This window comes from Lotus japonicus, chromosome 4 (genome assembly GCF_012489685.1).
Source record: "Lotus japonicus ecotype B-129 chromosome 4, LjGifu_v1.2".
NCBI classification, from domain to species: domain Eukaryota; kingdom Viridiplantae; phylum Streptophyta; class Magnoliopsida; order Fabales; family Fabaceae; genus Lotus; species Lotus japonicus.
In genome coordinates, this window is record NC_080044.1 from 49,480,924 (window position 1) to 49,504,270 (window position 23,347).

The window sequence follows — 23,347 nt, forward strand, 5'->3', positions numbered from 1 at the left end:
CTTCCCTTCTTGTTTTCTCTCCTCTCATCTCTTTCATCACTTGTTTAGACTTCATTTCATAACAGATAAGAATTTTTATGAACTTTAAGAGTAAAAATATATTGAACATGGAATAAAAAAAGGTAACATGTAATCCGAAAAAAGTAGAGAATAGAAATTTAACATGAAAAAAAATGTTCAGGGAACATGTCTCCACTCATTTTAAATATTCCAAAAAAATAGTTTAAAAACTATAAACTAAAATGGGGTACTTTTGGTCTATGTGGCGATATTCCATAGATGAAGTCTCAAAAGGTGCCACATGGTAGATACTTTTAAACAAAGACAGAATAATAGTTATAAATACTAGATATAATATCTGTGCGATGCCCGAGTTAATTACAATAGTTTGTAATATTATATAAGAGTTATTATTTTTTTCGAAAGAAGAATCATATATATTGAATAAAAGGGTCAAGAGACAAAGTCTCAAGAGAATATATCAAGAAGACAAAATAAGAAAACAATACAGTAGAAATAGAAAAGAAAGAACTGCAAACACAGGTCAACATGAGAAAGCTAAACAAAGGAAGAAGAAGAAAGCAATAAACTAGACTAAAAATGTGGAGACTTTAAGCCTAAGATCACGTCCACGAAGGAATCGCTGCAAGGCATCCAATCCAGCAATAACCAGTAAAAAACAGCAACAACAAAATATTAAGAACGCACAGTATCAGCACTAGCAGCAAGGGGAAATCTAGGCAAGAATCTGCACAACAACAAAGATAATGGAAATCTGAGTTAAAGCCTAAGCAGCCGAGAGCAGCAAACTTCAGAAAAAATTAACATGTTTTCTTCCTCTGCATCAGAACACACTAATGGAAATGCTTGTTGTCCCACATGTCTCAACAAGGCCAATACATCTGTGATAAAAAAAATCCACGATAAAATTGCTAAAAAGACAAACCTCAGTAGAGATGGTTGGAAGGTTGGATTTATTGGATGTATATGAAGGTCCATGTCTACTCTTGCTTCATCTACTGCATTTGGAAGTCCTAGAAAAATCTAGCGTCTATGTCCCGATTTTATGCCCATATACAAATTGTGACTTTGTTGCCTCATCGAAGGAGTTATCCCTCCACTTCAGCCATAGACTTGTAGGCTCTGGAGTATAGTTCACATATGATAAATTTATCACTGTCTTTCTAAATACTAATAAAAAATAAATTGTTCTCCAAGAGAAAAATGATGCTCATCTATTCATTATTCACAATAAACTTGAGCTTTTGGGGGAATATAATCCATATTAGTTGCATTGGCACTAAATCTATGACAAAGTTTCATTATGATATCTTGGCTAGGTGTTAAGCCAAAATTACAAGTACTACAATTCTCGACACCATGGTGCAAAAGTGGTTTCTCGACAGAAAGGGTTGGGCGAAGCCGGCAACTCAGCACACGATGTCCCTCAAAGACAAGTTAGTAAAAGCCATAACTCGACACACTCAGAAGATGAAGATGTAAGATCAAGTTTTGATCTAGTAGTACAACTCTATGTTTTGATGATTACAAGTTAACCTTTTGATATGAACAATTGTGGTACTCTAACGTGTTTTTCTGAGTGTGCTATTTGCAGGTTCTGACCTCAACTCAATCTCACACAAATCAGAAGCACTGTGTATAAAGAGTGACCCAAGCAACGCTTTCGCATTCACCATGTTCAGTATGAACAGTGGAAAAGCTTCAGAAGTTCTGAAGTCATACAAACTCTGATGTGGACTCAGTCACTAGAAGCTCTGAAGATCCAGAAATTCTGATAACCAAGAAACACTGAAGGTTCAGATGTTCTGATGGTGTAGAAGACTCTGAAGATCCAGAAGCTGAATAGTGGAAACTCTGAAGTCCAGAAGCAAGAAACTCTGAAGGCCATGTTCTTCCCTCTGAGTTCAGAATCAGAAGATACAATGGTCAGAGGATCTGTGCTTTCCCTCTGACTCTGATCAACCGGCTTCACAAGTTCCTATATGAAGCATTCCCCTGATCAGAAGTCTCCTAGGTTTAAAGGTCGCGTCGCTATCCAAGTACAAAAGCTACTGTACCTTCCTGACGACCTACCTAACGTTCTCAGCCACAGCAGAAGCTGGATTTTCCAGAACTGCCCTCCAACGGTAGCATTTCCCATGCATCGCTCAACCCTAATCCTTGGAGTATATAAAGAGGCTGAAGACTGAAAGAAACGGCTAGAAGCATTCACATACGCAAGACAATCTTAAATTCTTCTAAGTTTTTCTTTCATCTGAAATTCATTGAGTTTACTATTAGCTTTTTAGAAGCAAATCTCTTGTAAACAACTCTTTGATAAACAGTTTGTTTAGTTCCTTTAGGAGATCAAGGTTGATCGGATCCTAGAGAAGACTAAGAGAGTGAATCTTAGTGTGAGCTAAGTCAGTGTAATTGTTAGTCACTTGTAGGTTTCAAGTGCAGTTGTAACTCTTACCTGATTAGTGGATTGCCTTCATTCTAAGAAGGAAGAAATCACCTTAACGGGTGGACTGGAGTAGCTTGAGTGATTTATCAAGTGAACCAGGATAAAATCCTTGTGTGCTTTTCTATCTCTTATCTTTAGCACTTAAGTTCTCGAAAGATTTGTTAAAATCTTTAAGGTGGAAGTTTTATACTGAAAACGTTATTCAAACCCCCCCTTTCTACCGTTTTTCATACCTTCAATTGGTATCAGAGCGCAAGTTCTGATTACCACACCTAACAGTGTTCAGTGATCCGGGCCGGTGTGAAAAACAATGGCTGCCACCACCAGTGAAACTCAAAGAGATGGTTACAATGCAAAGCCTCCTATGTTCGACGGTCAAAGGTTCGAATATTGGAAAGATAGACTGGAAAGTTTCTTTCTGGGTTTCGATGCAGATCTCTGGGATATTATTGTGGATGGCTACGAGCGTCCAGTTGATGCAGATGGCAAGAAGATCCCAAGGTCAGAGATGACTGCAGATCAAAAGAAGCTGTACTCACAACATCACAAAGCAAGAGCAATTCTTCTAAGTGCTATTTCCTATGAAGAGTACCAGAAGATTACAGATCGTGAGTTTGCAAAAGGCATTTTCGAATCTCTGAAGATGTCTCATGAAGGAAACAAGAAAGTCAAAGAATCAAAGGCATTGTCTTTGATCCAAAAGTATGAATCCTTCATCATGGAGCCAAATGAGTCCATTGAAGAAATGTTCTCCAGATTTCAGTTGCTTGTAGCTGGCATACGACCTCTCAACAAGAGCTACACAACAAAAGATCATGTCATAAGGGTCATCAGGTGTCTTCCTGAAAGTTGGATGCCTTTAGTGACTTCAATAGAGCTCACGAGAGACGTTGAGAATATGAGTTTAGAAGAACTCATCAGCATTTTGAAATGCCATGAGCTGAAGCGCTCAGAGATGCAAGATCTGAGGAAAAAGTCCATAGCCTTGAAATCCAAATCTGAAAAGGCTAAGGTTGAGAAGTCAAAAGCTCTTCAAGCTGAAGAAGAGGAATCTGAAGAAGCATCAGAAGATTCTGATGAAGATGAGCTGACTCTGATTTCCAAGAGACTCAATCGCATCTGGAAGCACAGGCAGAGCAAATACAAAGGCTCTGGAAAGGCAAAAGGAAAGTATGAGTCCTCAGGCCAGAAGAAGTCATCAATCAAGGAAGTCACATGTTTTGAGTGCAAAGAATCAGGGCACTACAAAAGTGACTGTCCAAAGTTGAAGAAGGACAAGAAGCCAAAGAAGCACTTCAAGACCAAGAAGAGTCTGATGGTGACATTTGATGAATCAGAGTCAGAGGATGTTGACTCTGATGGTGAAGTCCAAGGACTCATGGCCATTGTCAAAGACAAAGGAGCAGAGTCAAAGGAAGCTGTTGACTCTGACTCAGAATCAGAAGGAGATCCTAACTCAGACGATGAAAATGAGGTATTCGCTTCTTTCTCTACCTCTGAACTGAAACATGCATTGTCTGATATCATGGATAAGTATAACTCCTTATTGTCTAAGCATAAGAAGCTGAAAAAGAACTTATCTGCTGTTTCCAAAACTCCTTCTGAACATGAGAAAATTATTTCTGATTTGAAAAATGATAATCATGCTTTGATCAATTCTAACTCTGTGCTTAAGAACCAGATTGCTAAGTTAGAAGAAATTGTTGCCTGTGATGCCTCTGATTGTAGAAATGAATCTAAGTATGAAAAGTCTTTTCAAAGATTCCTAGCTAAAAGCGTGGATAGAAGCTTAATGGCTTCAATGATCTATGGCGTAAGCAGAAATGGAATGCATGGCATTGGCTATTCTAAACCAATTAGAAATGAGCCCTCTGTGTCTAAAGCTAAATCCTTGTATGAATGCTTTGTTCCCTCTGGTACCATATTGCCTGATCCTGTACCTGCTAAAGTTGCTAAAAACCCTCTTAAAAAGGGATCTTTCTCTATGACTAAATATCATGCAAATATTCCTTTAAAATATCATGTTGAGACACCCAAGGTGATCAGAACCTCTGGGGTAACTAACAAGAGAGGACCCAGAAAGTGGGTACCTAAGGACAAGATTATCTATGTTGCAGATATCCTTGATAGCTCCACTGAAACACCAATCATGGTATCTGGACAGTGGATGCTCGCGTCACATGACGGGAGAAAGGCGTATGTTCCGAGAGCTGAAACTTAAGCCTGGAGGCGAAGTTGGCTTTGGAGGAAATGAAAAGGGTAAAATTGTTGGTACTGGTACTATTTGTGTAGATAGTAGTCCATGCATTGATAATGTGTTATTGGTAGACGGCTTAACACATAACTTATTGTCTATAAGTCAATTAGCTGACAAGGGTTATGATGTTATATTCAATCAAAAGTCCTGCCGGGCTGTAAGTCAGATCGATGGCTCTGTTCTGTTTAACAGCAAGAGGAAGAACAACATTTATAAGATCAGATTATCTGAGTTGGAGGCTCAGAATGTGAAGTGCCTTCTGTCTGTTAATGAAGAGCAGTGGGTATGGCATAGACGGTTAGGGCATGCTAGTATGAGAAAGATTTCTCAGCTGAGCAAGCTAAACCTTGTCAGGGGCTTACCCAATCTGAAGTTCGCTTCAGACGCTCTTTGTGAAGCATGTCAGAAAGGCAAATTCACAAAAGTCCCTTTCAAGGCAAAGAATGTTGTCTCAACCTCAAGGCCGTTGGAACTTCTGCATATCGACCTTTTTGGACCAGTGAAAACTGAGTCTATAGGTGGCAAGAGATATGGGATGGTTATCGTTGATGACTATAGCCGTTGGACATGGGTAAAGTTTCTAACCCGCAAGGATGAGTCTCATGCTGTGTTCTCTACCTTCATTGCTCAAGTGCAAAACGAGAAGGCTTGTAGGATTGTGCGTGTCAGAAGTGACCATGGTGGAGAGTTTGAGAATGACAAGTTTGAGAGTCTGTTTGATTCCTATGGAATTGCACATGATTTCTCTTGTCCCAGAACTCCTCAACAAAATGGTGTTGTTGAGAGGAAGAACAGAACTCTTCAGGAGATGGCTAGAACCATGCTCCAAGAAACTGGCATGGCTAAGCACTTTTGGGCAGAGGCAGTAAATACAGCATGTTACATTCAGAACAGAATCTCTGTGAGACCAATTCTGAATAAGACTCCTTATGAATTGTGGAAGAACATAAAACCCAACATTTCTTATTTTCATCCTTTTGGCTGTGTTTGTTATGTTCTCAATACTAAGGATAGATTGCATAAATTTGATGCTAAGTCTTCTAAGTGTCTATTACTCGGTTACTCTGAGAGATCTAAAGGTTTTAGATTTTATAATACTGATGCTAAGACTATTGAAGAATCTATTCATGTTAGATTTGACGATAAGCTTGACTCTGACCAGTCAAAGCTAGTTGAAAAGTTTGCAGATTTAAGCATTAATGTTTCTGACAAAGGCAAAGCTCCAGAGGAAGATGAGCCAGAGGAAGATGAACCAGAGGAAGAAGCTGGTCCCTCTAACTCACAAACTCTGAAGAAGAGCAGAATCACTGCAGCTCACCCTAAGGAATTGATTCTGGGCAACAAAGATGAACCAGTCAGAACCAGATCTGCCTTCAGACCCTCTGAAGAGACCTTGCTCAGTCTGAAAGGATTGGTGTCCTTTATTGAACCCAAGTCCATAGATGAAGCTCTTCAGGACAAGGATTGGATTCTGGCCATGGAAGAAGAACTGAATCAATTTTCCAAGAACGATGTTTGGAGCAGAGTGAAGAAGCCTGAGAGTGTCCATGTTATTGGAACGAAGTAGGTATTCAGAAACAAGCTGAATGAGAAAGGAGATGTAGTCAGAAACAAGGCAAGGCTAGTTGCTCAAGGCTACAGCCAGCAGGAAGGAATAGACTACACTGAAACATTTGCTCCAGTAGCAAGACTGGAGGCAATCAGACTGTTGATCTCTTTCTCAGTAAATCACAACATAGTTCTACATCAGATGGACGTAAAGAGTGCCTTCCTAAATGGTTATATCTCAGAGGAAGTCTATGTCCATCAACCCCCAGGTTTTGAAGATGAGAAGAAACCAGACCATGTGTTCAAATTGAAGAAATCACTCTACGGTCTGAAGCAAGCTCCCAGAGCATGGTATGAGAGACTTAGCTCATTCCTTATGGAGAATGAGTTTGTAAGGGGTAAAGTAGATACAACTTTTTTTTGCAAGACTTATAAAGATGATATCTTAATTGTGCAAATTTATGTTGATGATATTATATTTGGTTCTGCTAATCAATCTCTATGCAAAGAATTTTCTGAGATGATGCAGGCTGAATTTGAGATAAGTATGATGGGAGAATTAAAGTACTTTCTGGGAATACAAGTTGATCAAACACCAGAAGGAACATATATCCATCAGAGCAAGTACACTAAAGAACTTCTGAAGAAGTTCAATATGCTGGAATCTACAGTGGCCAAGACTCCAATGCATCCTACATGCATTCTGGAGAAAGAAGATAAAAGTGGTAAAGTATGTCAGAAGCTCTATCGTGGCATGATAGGTTCACTTCTATACTTAACTGCATCTAGGCCAGACATACTATTTAGTATTCATTTATGTGCTCGTTTCCAATCAGATCCAAGGGAAACCCACTTAACTGCTGTTAAGAGGATCCTAAGGTATCTGAAAGGCACCACTAACCTTGGCTTGATGTATAAGAAAACATCAGAGTATAAGCTTTTAGGTTACTGTGATGCTGATTATGCTGGAGATAGAACAGAGAGAAAAAGTACTTCTGGAAATTGTCAATTTCTGGGAAGCAATCTAGTCTCATGGGCAAGCAAGAGGCAATCAACCATTGCACTATCAACTGCAGAGGCAGAATATATCTCAGCAGCAATATGCAGCACTCAGATGCTCTGGATGAAACATCAGCTGGAGGATTATCAGATCCTTGAGAGCAATATCCCAATCTATTGTGATAACACTGCTGCAATCTCATTGAGTAAGAATCCTATCTTGCATTCAAGGGCAAAGCACATTGAGGTAAAGTATCACTTTATTAGAGATTATGTAACTTCTTCTGAAGTTTGTTGATACTGACCATCAATGGGCAGATATCTTTACAAAGCCCTTAGCAGAGGATAGATTTAATTTTATTCTGAAAAATCTAAACATGGACTTTTGTCCAGAGTGAAGATGGATCAGAACCTCTGACTATGATACTTCTTGATCAGAAGATGTCTAGTCCAGAAGGTAACTCAATCAGAGTGTGTGTACCCACTGGTACTGACTCTGAAGCTGAGACAACAACACGTGTGTCAGTATTTCTGATGCATAGTTCCTTGTGCCCGTGTGACAGTCTGTTATAATTGCGTGTAGATGTGCTTCTCTCCTGTGTGTGATTTGTGTATTTACTGTTACTATCTATCTTTAATTTTCAACCGTTGATCTTAAAGTGCTTTTTGAATCAACAACGGTTATTTGTTAAAACCCACTATACACACACGATCTCCTTCACTTCCGGTTTTTACTCTCGCTCTCTCTACTTTTCAAAACCGCTTTTTCTCGATTTCTCTCTCGATCTCTCTTCATCTTCCAACCTTCATCTTCTACCTCAAACCTTCAACCGCTTCAAAGATGGTGAGTCAAACCAGAAGATCTACTGCAGATGCACCTCAGTTCCCTCACATGGTAGTTGGTCTAGCAACGGGTCAAAGGGGCCCTGAGAATCCGACACAAGATCAAGGTCAAGCTCAAGACCAGAGTGTTCCAATTGCAGAACGGGGCTGTGCCGTTCACTGTGTATATGCTCCTGAGGAACTCCAAGTCCTGGCAGAATGGAGATTCGACCTCGACAACCTGGCTACAAATGGGTATGATCTTCGTCCTGAAGTCCAAGCTCAAGGTTGGGGAAATTACTTCAACAGACTTCGAGGACCGGTGTATGATAGATTAGTCAAGGAATTCTGGAAGCACGCCGACTGCGATGATACTCAGGTGGTATCTCACATTCTCGGAAGAAAGATCATCATCACAGAGAAGTCTTTCGTGAATTTGCTGGGTGCAGACACTGCTTATGGGTATCGTTTCCAACTCACGGAATCGAAGCTGAAACCCAGCACCAAGGATACAATCAACCAGGCCCTGTACACCACTTACAAACCGGGCAAGACGAGTTACAAGGTGATGGACCTTCATCCCAAGCTCAGGATCTGGCACAAAATTTTGCTACACTGCATAAACCAGAGACCAAAGGGCAGTTCTCCAGACTACATCAACTTCAACCAGAAGGTGATGTTGTTCTTCATCCAAGACCAGAAGAAGATCTGCCTTCCCTACTTCCTGTTCTCCTACTTGAAGGAATGCATCCGGAAGTCTCGCACCACTGCCTCCATCAAGTCAGCAATCAAATATATCCCCTTTGGGAGACTGCTCTCAGACTTTCTCATTGAAAGCAACCTGGTGCAAGATCTGGTCAATGCTGGATGTGTAGAGGATCTGAGCACCATGGTCAGTGATGTCTTCACTGCAAATTCTCTGAAGAAGATGGGTTTGGTCCAGAAGAAGATTGCTCCTGCTCGTGAAGACACATCTTCTGAGATCAGAAGTAGAAGGATGCCTCTGAATGACTACCCTCTGTGGACACAGGCAGACAATCCTGACGCCATTAGGTGCTATGTTGATGACCTAAGGGCTCAAGGATTCGAAATTGATCTTGATGATTTCGTCAGCAGACTGCCGCCAGCTCCAGAGTTTCCTTCTCCTCCCAAGAAGAAAGCTCAGAGGAAGATGATACTGGACGACTCTTCTGAGGAATCCGATGTCCCTCTGGTCAAAAAGAAGAAGAGAAAGCCTGATGATGGTGATGATAGTGATAATGAGGATGGTCCTCCTAAGAAGAAGAAGAAGCAGGTCAGAATCGTGGTGAAGCCTACTCGGGTGGAACCAGCTGCTGAAGTGGTCAGAAGGACTGAACCTCCTGCCAGAGTGACTAGATCATCAGCACACTCAAGTAAGCCTGCACTTGCTTCTGATGATGATTTGAATTTATTTGATGCACTCCCTATATCTGCCATGCTCAAACACTCCTCAAATCCCCTCACTCCTATTCCTGAATCCCAACCAGCTGCACAAACCACCTCTCCACCACATTCCCCAAGATCTTCATTCTTTCACCCTTCCCCTACTGAAGCACCTCTCTGGAATTTGCTTCAGAACCAACCCTCTAGGTCAGAAGAACCTACCTCTCCCATCACCATTCCATACAACCCACTCGAACAACCAGAGCCTACCCACACAGACCATGAACCCAGAACCTCTGATCACTCTGTCCCAAGAGCATCAGAACGTCTGGCTCTCAAACCCACGGATACAGACTCTTCCACAGCCTTTACACCTGTATCCTTCCCAACCAATGTTGCTGATTCTTCTCCCTCCAATAACTCTGAATCCATTAGAAAATTCATGGAGGTCAGAAAAGAAAAGGTGTCTACCTTAGAGGAATATTACCTCACTTGTCCAAGCCCTAGGAGATATCCTGGCCCTAGACCTGAACGTCTAGTTGACCCAGATGAACCTATCTTGGCCAATCCTTTACAAGAGGCAGACCCTTTGGCTCAACAAGCTCACCCTGCCCCTGACCAACAAGAGCCTATTCAACCAGAACCTGAACTCGAACAATCAGTGTCTAACCAATCCTCGGTTAGATCACCCCATCCTCTGGTTGAAACTTCAGACCCTCACCTTGGAACCTCTGAACCCAATACTCAAATGATTAACATTGGTTCTCCACAAGGTGCCTCTGAAGCTCATAGCAGCAATCACCCAGCCTCTCCTGAAACCAACCTCTCCATAATTCCTTATACTCACCTCCAACCCACATCTCTCTCTGAGTGCATCAATATTTTCTATCATGAAGCCTCTTTGAGGCTCCGCAATGTGCACGGTCAGACTGACCTCAGTGAGAATGCTGAACGTGTGGCTGATGAGTGGAACAATCTGGGCACTTGGCTGGTGGCTCAAGTTCCAATTTTGATGCAGCTCCTGCATACAGAGGGAAGTCAGAGCATTGAGGCTGCAAAGCAAAGGTTTGCTCGAAGGGTGGCTCTTCATGAACAAGAACAGAGACACAAGCTTCTTGAAGCTATTGAAGAAGCCAAGAGAAAGAAAGCTCAAGCAGAAGAAGCTGCACGTCAAGCAGCAGCTCAAGCTGAACAAGCCAGACTAGAGGCAGAGCGACTTGAAGCTGAGGCTGAAGCTCTTAGATGCCAAGCACTTGCACCAGTAGTGTTTACTCCTGCTGCTTCTGCTTCCATTCCAGATTCTCAAGCTGCTCAGAATGTTCCTTCCGGTTCTGCTCAGTCAAGCTCTTCCAGACTCGACATCATGGAACAGCGTCTTGACATTCATGAATCCATGCTGATTGAGATGAAGCACATGATGATGGAACTTCTGCGACGAACTGATAAACCTTAGTTTTTAGGATCTCTTCGTTTTTCTTTTTCTTTAACATTGTTTTATTTTTGTTAAACTCTGTTTCCTTTTATTTACTTATTCTACTTTGTTCGTTTGTGATTATCTATGCATATCTATATATATTTGTGTCACATATGTTTGCAAAAATCCTTTTATTCATAATATTTTTATGTTTACATCATACATTCTTTATGTTTACATCATCCATTCCTTCCCTAAATCTAGAATGGAGGATCCCTCCTCATTCTTCTGCACTCCTGGCGCTGCTCTGACCTATCCTTCTCCAGACGCTCCAGTGCATGCTGGATGTTGTTGAGCCTGTCCTTTAGCTCATCCCTCTCCAGAATCTCTTCTGCAGTCTTGAGCTTCTCTTCCAAACTTTCTTTTTCTTCCAGCAGCTTGAGTTCAAGCCGGCTGAGTTCTTGCACCTCCTCCACGAAGGCAAGAAATTCCCTCAGGTCTCTCTTCACCTCTGGACGCAGGTCCTCTTCCCGCAGTGTCCGTGTCAGCTCCGCGATGGTCGTTGTACCCTCTGGATGCCTGATGTTCAGGAACAAGTCCTCCTCAAAGGCCTTCTTCCTCAGCTCTTCTAGTGCTACGATGTATGATGCCATTTTTTTTTCCTTACTGAAAATTGTTCGAGGTGTGAAGCTTACCTTTCTCTCTGAAAGTTAATGCTCCTACGGTTTCTCGAGGTTAAGTTCTTGGTAACTGACCCTTCTCTTTACTCACTTGACCGGTGGTAAACGTTCTTCTCTTGCATTAACTCTTCTATTTATTTCGCCTAACTCTGATTCTTGCATCGTTTTCATTTCCTTTAAACTTAGACCTTCTCTAAGGGGGAGTACCTTGTACTTCAAGCTAAGTTTTTCACACCCCAAGCTTTTTGCTTATGACAAAAAGGGGGAGTAAACCCAGTTTAAGAATTGTTCATCAAAAATCTTAGTTTTGTCATCATCAAAAAGGGGGAGATTGTAAGATCAAGTTTTGATCTAGTAGTACAACTCTATGTTTTGATGATTACAAGTTAACCTTTTGATATGAACAATTGTGGTACTCTAACGTGTTTTTCTGAGTGTGCTATTTGCAGGTTCTGACCTCAACTCAATCTCACACAAATCAGAAGCACTGTGTATAAAGAGTGACCCAAGCAACGCTTTCGCATTCACCATGTTCAGTATGAACAGTGGAAAAGCTTCAGAAGTTCTGAAGTCATACAAACTCTGATGTGGACTCAGTCACTAGAAGCTCTGAAGATCCAGAAATTCTGATAACCAAGAAACACTGAAGGTTCAGATGTTCTGATGGTGTAGAAGACTCTGAAGATCCAGAAGCTGAATAGTGGAAACTCTGAAGTCCAGAAGCAAGAAACTCTGAAGGCCATGTTCTTCCCTCTGAGTTCAGAATCAGAAGATACAATGGTCAGAGGATCTGTGCTTTCCCTCTGACTCTGATCAACCGGCTTCACAAGTTCCTATATGAAGCATTCCCCTGATCAGAAGTCTCCTAGGTTTAAAGGTCGCGTCGCTATCCAAGTACAAAAGCTACTGTACCTTCCTGACGACCTACCTAACGTTCTCAGCCACAGCAGAAGCTGGATTTTCCAGAACTGCCCTCCAACGGTAGCATTTCCCATGCATCGCTCAACCCTAATCCTTGGAATATATAAAGAGGCTGAAGACTGAAAGAAACGGCTAGAAGCATTCACATACGCAAGACAATCTTAAATTCTTCTAAGTTTTTCTTTCATCTGAAATTCATTGAGTTTACTATTAGCTTTTTAGAAGCAAATCTCTTGTAAACAATTCTTTGATAAACAGTTTGTTTAGTTCCTTTAGGAGATCAAGGTTGATCGGATCCTAGAGAAGACTAAGAGAGTGAATCTTAGTGTGAGCTAAGTCAGTGTAATTGTTAATCACTTGTAGGTTTCAAGTGTAGTTGTAACTCTTACCTGATTAGTGGATTGCCTTCATTCTAAGAAGGAAGAAATCACCTTAACGGGTGGACTGGAGTAGCTTGAGTGATTTATCAAGTGAACCTGGATAAAATCCTTGTGTGCTTTTCTATCTCTTATCTTTAGCACATAAGTTCTCGAAAGATTTGTTAAAATCTTTAAGGTGGAAGTTTTATACTGAAAACGTTATTCAAACCCCCCCTTTCTACCGTTTTTCATACCTTCAGAAGAAATCTCGATCATCTTAATGGAAGAGGCAGTTACCGAATAACAAGCAACTACAAGCACGTGCGTACACCCACGATGCCACGAATAGCAACGGTTGCCCACGACTCAGAACCATCCACGTGGCAATAGAGTCACGTGCGCGAAGACCATCGGCTAAACGTGGGGTATGGCGCCAAAATTCAAAACCCACGAAGCCATCGTGCATCCAAGGAAAACCGCCAAGAACATGGGCAGAAAGAACAATATAAATAGAGGAAGCAGCAGCAGAAGAAGAGGTTCCCAACTAAAAACTCTGAAAATTCACCAAAAGCTCTAAACGTCCGCATCAATGAGACTTCGAGAGCAGAACGTGATGATGGAGGAGTATGTTGCAGAACCAACGCTTTAGTTTCCCTGCATTTCAGTTTGTTGATTTCCAGTTCTTGTGTGTAGCTTGTTTTGTCGAAATTTGCTTTCATGCTATTTTAGTTTGCTTGACTGTTTTGTAATCGACTCATATTCAATAAAGTCCAGTTTCGTTTGAGTTGTTTATTGTTGTCGAGAATACACTCGTTCACACACTACACTTTGGCAAAGCGTTTTCTCAAAAGGACCCCGAATCTAAACTTCCTTTAGTCGAACTAAGAGGATATTTGTTTACCAAAAATCCGTGTAAACAAATTGGCACGCCCAGTGGGACCGTTTTTGTGAAAACTAAGTTTTACAGAAGCATTTTGTGTGTTTGGGTTTATTGCATGCTATTTGGTATTTGCTACTTGTCTTGATTGTGATTTATATGCACCTGAGAGGTGGTAAGACTTTGAGTATGGCAAGTAATCGAGGAAGAACCTCTCCTCAAGGATCTAACGTGGGTAATCAGAGTAGCCCTGGGGGAAGTAGCGGTAACAATAATGAAGAAGTTTCTACTGGAATGGGGCATGGCACCAGTATGCCAACCCAGAACGTGGCAATTTCTGCAGTTGCAGAAATGCCTGTATCTACATCAGTACAGGCACAAATTGTTCCAACGATTACGAGGGACATGCCTTATGGTATGCCTACATCTATGATGCAAGGCATACAAGGCACGTATTCGACGTTCCCTGAAAATGTTCCCCCATTCAGCATACCCCCTTTTGGGGCAAATGGAACAATGTTAAACTTGGGAAGTCGAGTTAGTCCCCCTATTCCTGGATCTGGTTCACAAATTTATTTATCTACAGGTATGAATAATGGTTCACTTCAAGCCATTAGGCAGTAAGTAGATGATAGTAACCATGAAATGGTTAACATGCTATCTCGACAGATAGGTGAGCTAATCAACCCTGTGCTCCAAAATAATAATGCCAATAATCAGCATTTGGCACGACAGATGGATCGTTTTGCGACAGCCCTGGGGGCACCAGTCGAAATCCAACCGGCACCAGGGATTAACCAAATCCCGTTGCCTAACCATGTCCCTGCCCCGGTGCGCTATCAGGCGCCGCAACACCAAGAGATGAGGGCAAACCCTTTGTACGAGGCAGTGCAGCCACCATTGCAAAATGTGTATATGGTAAACAGGGAAGAACACGCTGATGGTGTGCTAGAAAGAATTCGACACCAGAACGCTGGGGGGCAACAAAATGTTGCTGCTGTGGTGGAGCAATTGTTGAACCAACATGGTTTCAACGTGGGTTTCGCGAATAGACCCCATTTTGTGTCAGCCTTTACAGAGGAGGTTCTCGAATCAGAACTTCCTCGAGGCTGGAAGGTCCCCAAATTCACTAAGTTCTCGGGGGATTCAGGAGAGTCCACGGTAGAACACATAGCCAGGTACCAAATCGAAGCAGGAGACTTAGCCATCAATGAAAATTTAAAAATGAAGTACTTCCCGAGTTCTTTAACCAAAAATGCATTTACCTGGTTCACCACCCTCGCTCCTAGGTCAGTCCATACATGGGCTCAGTTGGAAAGAATTTTCCATGAACAGTTCTTTAGGGGAGAGTGCAAAGTAAGTTTGAAGGATCTGGCTAGTGTTAAAAGAAAGCCAGCAGAGTCTATTGATGATTACCTAAACAGGTTTAGGATGCTTAAATCCCGATGTTTCACCCATGTCCCTGAACACGAGCTAGTTGTCTTAGCCGCTGGTGGTCTAGAATATTCCATTAGAAAGAAAATCGACACTCAGTATATTCGAGATATGTCTTTACTCGCAGATAGAGTGAGGCACATCGAATTGCTAAAGGCCGAAAAGTCAGAGGAAAGGGCCAAGACTACTAAGTGGCCAAAGAAGGAGAAGGTAGCGTACATAGATGCGGATTCAGTAGGTCAGAGTCCATGTGTCTATCGAGAAGTCCCGGCGGACGTCGATTTGAATGACGTCAATCTGGCTGAACTTCAGCCAGGGGATCCTTATGTTTGTAAAGCATTGAAACCACGTGAAAACAAACTTGGGGAGGAAAACCCCAAGAACACGATTCCTGCTGTGAAAACCTATACTTTTGATGTGGCCAAATGCGATGCAATCTATGATATACTTGTGTCTGATGGTTTGCTTGTGGTCCCTAAAGACCAAAAACTTCCTTCTCCTGAACAAAGGAAAGGGAAGAAATATTGCAAATATCACAACTTTTTTGGTCATTGGACCTCACAATGTGTTCGTTTCAGGGACCTTGTGCAGGGAGCATTGAACTCAGGAAGACTCAAGTATGATGAAAAAGCCAAAGGTCAAATGAAGATCGACTCTGATCCACTGCAGATAGCTGAGGCCAACTATGTAGAGCCCTTCTACATTGGCATGGTCGACATTTCCGAAAAGCTGAGTCTGGGTTTGACGCTGGGAGAAGTAAGAGAAGAAAACATAGCTGTCGAAGAACCAGAGGTTGAGAAAGAAGTGAACTTGGAAGAGGTTTACCCCAAGGCTGGAGAAACCCTTGTCGAGTTTCTATCCCGCAGCAAAAATGGCGAGAAAGAAGTTATGCTGTGCCCTCGATGCAGCGCTGTTTTCGACAAATCCGCAGCCAAGGCCTATCAAGATTCAGAAATGAAAAGGCATTATCAGAGGAAGGCTCCTGTATCCAGGAGACTGAAGTACCCTCACGAGGAGTGGGTCGAGAGAGACCAGGAACTCGATGGCCATAAAGGCCAGAAAGCAAGCAATAAAGACAAAACTTACCTCCCCAATGCTGGATTGCCAAGAAACCAATGGTTCGGGCCAGCGCCTCCAATGCCAAAACCATACCCTAAGTGGCAGAAAATCGACTTAGGCCAGGGATCCTCTTACATCAACAATTCCCGTGTGTCACGAAGCTACTCCTATGGCTCTGGGAACTACTATGCTCCTGAACAAATGACCAGGACTCAGTTCAGGCGTTTTTTGAGGAAAAGGAAAGCTGAGAGGGAAAGAGGTGGCAAGTTCCGTTCACTATGGGACATAAAGCTAGAAGACAACTCTCGCAATGAACCTAGTGTGGCGTCGATTATCAACCAGCTGGACCACGCCATCAAACAAGGAACAACCGTACCACCAAATCCAGCTAAGGAAAAAGGGAAGGATGTTGTCGAAGATGAGGATGAAGACATGCTCGAAGATTTCGACGACAGTGATGGAGAAGAGCTTAACATCATCTGCATCGTGTCCATCCTACCTGCAGAATTCGATAGAATCTCAGAGGTCACTGAAAGCGAGGAAGACTACTATGTCGACGACGAACCAGATGACAATCCTTTGTGTTATTATGTGATGCAGAGAGGATCTGTCGAAGATGAAAGAGCTATCTTCCAAAGGCCAACCGAGCAAATGAAGAGCCATTTGAAACCGCTATTTGTTTGGGCCAGAGTCGAGGAGAAGGGTGTTAACAAAGTCCTTGTCGACGGGGGAGCTGCAATCAACCTCATGCCCGGATTTATGCTCAAGAAGTTAGGTAAAACTGAAGCGGATCTAATCTCCCATGACATGGTGCTTTCTGATTATGAAGGAAAGACAGGTTCTTCCCTAGGGGCAATTATGTTGAACATAACCGTAGGAACAGTAGCCCGTTCCACATTGTTCATTGTGGTCCCTTCAAAGGCCAATTACAATTTGCTGCTGGGAAGAGAATGGATTCATGGCGTGGGGGCAGTGCCTTCGACCTTACACCAACGTATATCCATTTGGAAAGCTGATGGAGTTGTCGAAAATGTACAAGCAGATCAAAGCTACTATTTAGCAGAAACAAGCTACGTTGGTAAGAAGAATTTCGAGAAGAGTTTAGCCACAATTGCTCCTTTAGACACAGTGGCTAGCCAATACTTCAACCCCTACTCAGAGTACTCAGTAACGTTGGATCCCATCCGGGGCCTAAACCTCAATGAAGCATGCAAACCTGATGCCATGAGTGGATGGCACAGTGATGAAGAGAAAGATGCCACTGTTGGGTGGCAAGCCAATGATAAAGATGATTAATTCGAGCATGGCTCGAATTTCGGCTTACGCAGCCGAAAACAAAATAAGAACGGCCTTGGAGGCCGAGAGGATGGCCAAAGAAATGGCTATAGATGAAGCTAGTGTCTCAATCCTGCCCGTCGAATTGACACCCCAGGAGGAGGCAACAACAAATAAGGATGACACGTGCATTGAAGAAAACGAGCAGAGTGCCGAGGAACGCGGATTCGAGGACCTTTGCAATCTGAGGCTAGATTGCATCTATGATGACGGCCCATTGGGCTTCGAGAAGCCAGTGGTCGATGTTTCCAAGAAAATGGAAGCGCAAGACCCTTTAGAAGAAGTGGACCTGGGTGATGGCTTAGAAAAGAGGCCAACGTACATCAGTGCTCTCATTGACCCGAAGCTAAAAGACAGGATGGTGAAATTACTCAAGGAATTCAAAGACTGTTTCGCTTGGGATTACGATGAAATGCCTGGCCTCAGTCGAGAAGTGGTGGAATTGAAGTTACCCATCAAAGAAGACAAGAAACCAGTCAAGCAATTGCCCAGGAGGTTCCATCCAGATGTGTTGGTGAAAATCAAGGAAGAAATCGAAAGACTCCTCAGGTGTAAATTTATCAGAACAGCTCGATATGTGGACTGGTTAGCCAACGTGGTTCCAGTAATCAAGAAGAATGGAAAGATGAGAGTTTGCATAGATTTCCGAGATCTTAACGCTGCCACTCCAAAAGACGAGTATCACATGCCTATTGCTGAGATGATGGTGGATTCAGCTGCTGGTCACGAATACTTAAGCTTGTTGGACGGTTACTCAGGCTACAACCAAATCTTCATAGCAGAAGAGGACGTGTCGAAAACAGCTTTTCGATGTCCTGGTGCCTTGGGGACATACGAGTGGGTGGTCATGCCATTTGGGTTGAAAAACGCTGGCGCGACCTACCAAAGGGTAATGAATACCATTTTTCATGATTTTATAGAAACCTTCATGCAGGTTTATATTGATGACATTGTGGTGAAATCCCCATCAAGGGATGACCATTTGTTGCATCTAAGGAAATCCTTTGAGAGGATGAGAAAATATGGCTTGAAGATGAATCCCCTTAAATGTGCCTTTGGTGTTATTGCAGGTGATTTTTTGGGTTTTGTGGTGCATAAAAAGGGCATCGAGATCAACAAGAACAAAGCTAAAGCCATTCTCGACACTAGTCCACCAACCAGCAAGAAACAACTGCAATCACTATTGGGAAAGATTAACTTCCTAAGGAGATTCATTGCTAACCTCAGTGAGAAGACCAAGTCATTTTCCCCACTTCTTCGACTTAAAAAGGAAGATGCGTTCCGCTGGGAAGCAGAGCATCAAAAAGCGTTCGATGAACTCAAAGCGTACTTGTCTAGCCCACCTATAATGGCACCACCTATAAGAGGAAAGACAATGAAGCTGTACATCTCTGCCACGGATGGAACCATCGGAAGCATGTTGGCTCAAGAAGATGAAGATAGCAAAGAAAGAGCCATATTTTACTTAAGCAGGGTGTTAAATGATGCAGAAACTCGATACACCATGATCGAAAAATTGTGTTTATGCTTGTACTTCTCTTGCGTAAAGCTGAAATATTATATAAAGCCAATCGATGTAATGGTTTTTTCTCATTATGATATAATAAAGCACATGTTATCCAAACCTATCTTGCATAGTCGAATTGGTAAATGGGCTTTAGCCCTAACCGAGTATTCACTAACTTATGCCCCACTAAAGGCAGTTAAGGGACAAGCAATTGCTGACTTCCTGGCAGACCATACTTTGCCTCAAGAAATCATAACTTACGTAGGCATCCAACCTTGGAAGCTATTTTTCGACGGTTCTAGCCATAAGAATGGTACTGGGATCGGGATGTTCATAGTATCCCCAAGGGGCATCCCCACGAAATTCAAGTTTAGGATTAAGAGTAACTGCTCAAACAATGAGGCTGAGTACGAGGCATTAACATCAGGCCTCGAGATCCTGATAGCCCTTGGGGCAAAGAATGTCGTCGTAAAAGGGGACTCTGAGTTGGTAATAAAGCAACTTACCAAGGAATACAAGTGCATTAGTGAAAATCTAGCTAGGTATTACACGAAAGCTAGCAATTTGTTGGCCAAATTCGACGAAGCTAGGCTAGGTCACGTTTCCAGAGTGGACAATCAAGAAGCCAATGAATTGGCACAAATCGCGTCAGGATATATGGTCGATAAATGTAGGTTAAAAGAGCTTATCGAGGTCAAAGAAAAACTAAACCCCTCTAACCTCGACATACTGGTCATTGACAATATGGCACCTAATGATTGGAGAAAGCCAATTGTCGATTACTTGCAAAATCCTGTGGGTACTACAGATAGAAAGACAAAATACAGGGCAATGAGCTATGTCATCATGGGAAACGAGCTATTCAAGAAAAACGTCGACGGAACACTACTGAAGTGTTTAAGTGAAGACGACGCGTTCATAGCGATCTCGGCCGTTCACGACGGGCTATGTAGTGCCCACCAGGCAGAAATCAAGATGAAATGGATCCTATTTCGACAAGGGATGTATTGGCCTACTATTATGAAAGATTGTATGGAGTATGCCAAGAGGTGCCAAGATTGTCAGAGACACGCGGGGATACAACATGTGCCAGCAAGTGAATTACACTCGATCATTAAGCCTTGGCCATTCAGGGGTTGGGCTTTAGACCTAATTGGCGAAATTAACCCATGTTCTTCTAGGCAGCATAAGTACATCATAGTGGCTATAGACTACTTTACCAAGTGGGTAGAGGCAATTCCTCTACAAAATGTGACCCAGGACACGGTGATCGAGTTCATTCAGAATCACATAGTGTACCGCTTTGGGCTACCTGAGTCACTTACTACAGACCAAGGCACAGTGTTTGTAGGCCAAAAGGTAGCATCATTCGCAGAATCTTGGGGTATAAAACTCCTAACCTCGACCCCCTATTATGCTCAAGCGAATGGTCAAGTCGAAGCGGCCAACAAAACGTTGATCTCCTTGATTAAAAAACATGTTGGTCGAAAACCTAAAAACTGGCATCAAACGTTAGGCCAAGTGCTTTGGGCTTACAGGAATTCACCTAAGGAATCTACCGGAGCAACGCCTTTTCGACCAGCATATGGTCAAGAAGCGGTATTACCAGCAGAAGTATATTTACAATCGTGCAGAATTCAAAGGCAAGAGGAAATTCCAAGTGAAGATTATTGGAGTATGATGCTTGACGAATTAGTCAATCTCGACGAAGAAAGACTATTGGTGTTGGATACCTTAACCAGGCAAAAGGATCGCATTGCTAAAGTTTATAACAAAAAGGTTAGAGCTAAGTCTTTTATGCTTGGTGATTATGTATGGAAGGTCGTCTTACCAATTGATAAAAAAGATAAACGTTATGGAAAGTGGGCCCCAAACTGGGAAGGCCCTTTTACAGTCGAGAAAGTACTTTTAAACAACGCTTATTCGATTAAGGAATTAGGAGGTAATCGACAAATGACGATAAATGGCAAATATTTAAAAACGTATAAGCCAACATTGCATGAGATAAACATCGAATAAGGAAGTAAAAGAAAATAAATTGCCAAACGCGAATGTTTTATTGAGTAGAATAGAACATTACAACTATGGCAAAGGAATTTTAAAAGGGAGGGTTGGCCCTACAACTATTGTATCTGGCCCTAAGAGGCTCTATGCGCCTCAAGACATCCTCTTGTTGGGATTCCAGTCACGATTTCTCCTGTCGAATATCCAGCTCTTCACGGGCAGTAGAAGAAAGCTTGTCCACCAAGGTTTTCAGAGCTCCCACACTCCCCTCGGGGTCCGCCTGGCTAAGAGCAGCCTTCAACTCTTCAAATTCCTCCATCTTCTCGTCAATCTGGTGTTCAGCAAAGAACACTCGAGCAGTAAGCTCCCGGTGTTCTTCATATAGAGGTACAGCTTCATGCAGGAGGCTCAAGAACTCCTGAAGAGGAATTCTTACCGAGGCAATAATATTCCTCGAAAGAAGTTGGTTAATGAGCCCCGTAAGCTCTTCAGCCAAAGGAAGGAAAGAGTGCAACTCCCAGAATAAGTCTTGGTCAAAAGCCAAGTTCCGGATCTGGTTGAGAACACGACGGCTAGCCATGGCTGAAGGGATTTATGAAAGCAGGAAAAGAGTTCTGGAAAAGAAACAAGGGAGAGTTTGGAGAAGTTACTGAAAAGAAGTAACCAAAAACGCTCTATTTATAGGGTAACAACCAAGGAATGCATTAATTAATGGCAATCAGTTGCCAACTCTTCATCTTATGGTTATAGGCCATGCAGATTACCACCACCATCGTGAATAGCTTTGGCTTTTAATGAACAAAGACTTGCATTGAATCAAGAAAACGTGGTATAAGATTGCAATAAATTGGTTCATTCCCCAGAATCAAAGCGACGACTATGTGAGGGGTGCAACAGTAAATGAATAGCCGTCAAAATAAATGCGTAGTGGAAACTGAAAAGACTTGGCAAATTAAACGTCAAATTATATGGCTTAGGTGCCAAAACCATTGTCGAAATATTACACGCAATTGGCATAGCCATGGTTAGAATAGTGCCATCATTACATATTAATAAAAAAAAAAAGAGTCCTACAGCAGGGTTTTAAAAGAGTTCAAACAATCAGCAAAGGTGGCAATCTTGGCATCGAGACCCTTCTTCACAGCCTGATCAATCTCCAATTCCTTGATAACCTCTTTTGTCGAGATGATCAGAGCCTTGGAGTCTTTAGTAAGCACATCCAACTGATCCTTCACAGCAGGGCCTTCCTCGACCAAATCAGCTCGCTTTTTCTCCAGTTTGGTAATCTCTCGATGCAGCTCTTCAAGTTTGATGTCGACTTCAGAGATTTCATCTGCGATCAAAACCTTCCTAGCAGTGAACTTCTTGAAGTCCTCTTTCATTGCTGCAACTTGAGCTTTACCAGCAGAGACTTTTGCTTCCTTAAAGCTGACAGCTTGACCAACGTCCTTGACTTGATGAAAGGTGGCTGAAGCATCCACTAAAAAAGATTGAAGGTTAGCCAAAGCAGCAGCCTGTTGAGAATCGAGTTTTTGGCCAAGAAGGAAGACAAGCAATTCCTTAGCAGCATGGCTCGCTTGAGGATCAGCTTGGATCTGGTCGAGAAACCCATTGGCGAAGACAATAGCCTTCAGCCGACCCATACTCTCCTCGATCTGCTGAGAATTGGCTACCCCACTTGATTGAGCAGTCTCAGCAGTGGCATCAGCTTGACGGGGTGGAGAGTCCCATTCCAAGGTGCCATCGAGGAAGCTATCCAAAGCTGCCAGCGGGTCCTCCTCAAATAAAGTGTCGAGCTTTTCACTAGACACATGAGATGAAGAGCCACCCTTGGTTTGAGGCGAATGTTGCACAGTGGCAGTCGATTTTGGAGGAGGCATAGGGCTGTCATCCTTGCCTGGAAGAGGCTCTGTTTCGCGGATGGGAGAAGTTGCACCCTGAGTTTCCTGCAAGAAAAAACCTCTTTAATGCCCTTTCGATAAAGTAAAACGCATATTAGAGGAGTCAACAAAACATGAAAAGTATAAAGATACCTGGCAAGCAGAGTCCTTAGAAGGGCTCGAGTTGGTGGAGCTTCTGGAACGGCGAGGAGACTTATGACGAGATTTGCTCCTGACCTTCCTCCTTCCCTCAGATGTGGAGGTCTTTTTAGCTGAGGATGCGGCCTTGGGAGGTTTCTCGACACCTTCAGTTTTGGATTTTGCAGGAATGGAGCTGGGGAATTCTCACGGGATGGAGGATTGGAAGTAGAGTGCTCATG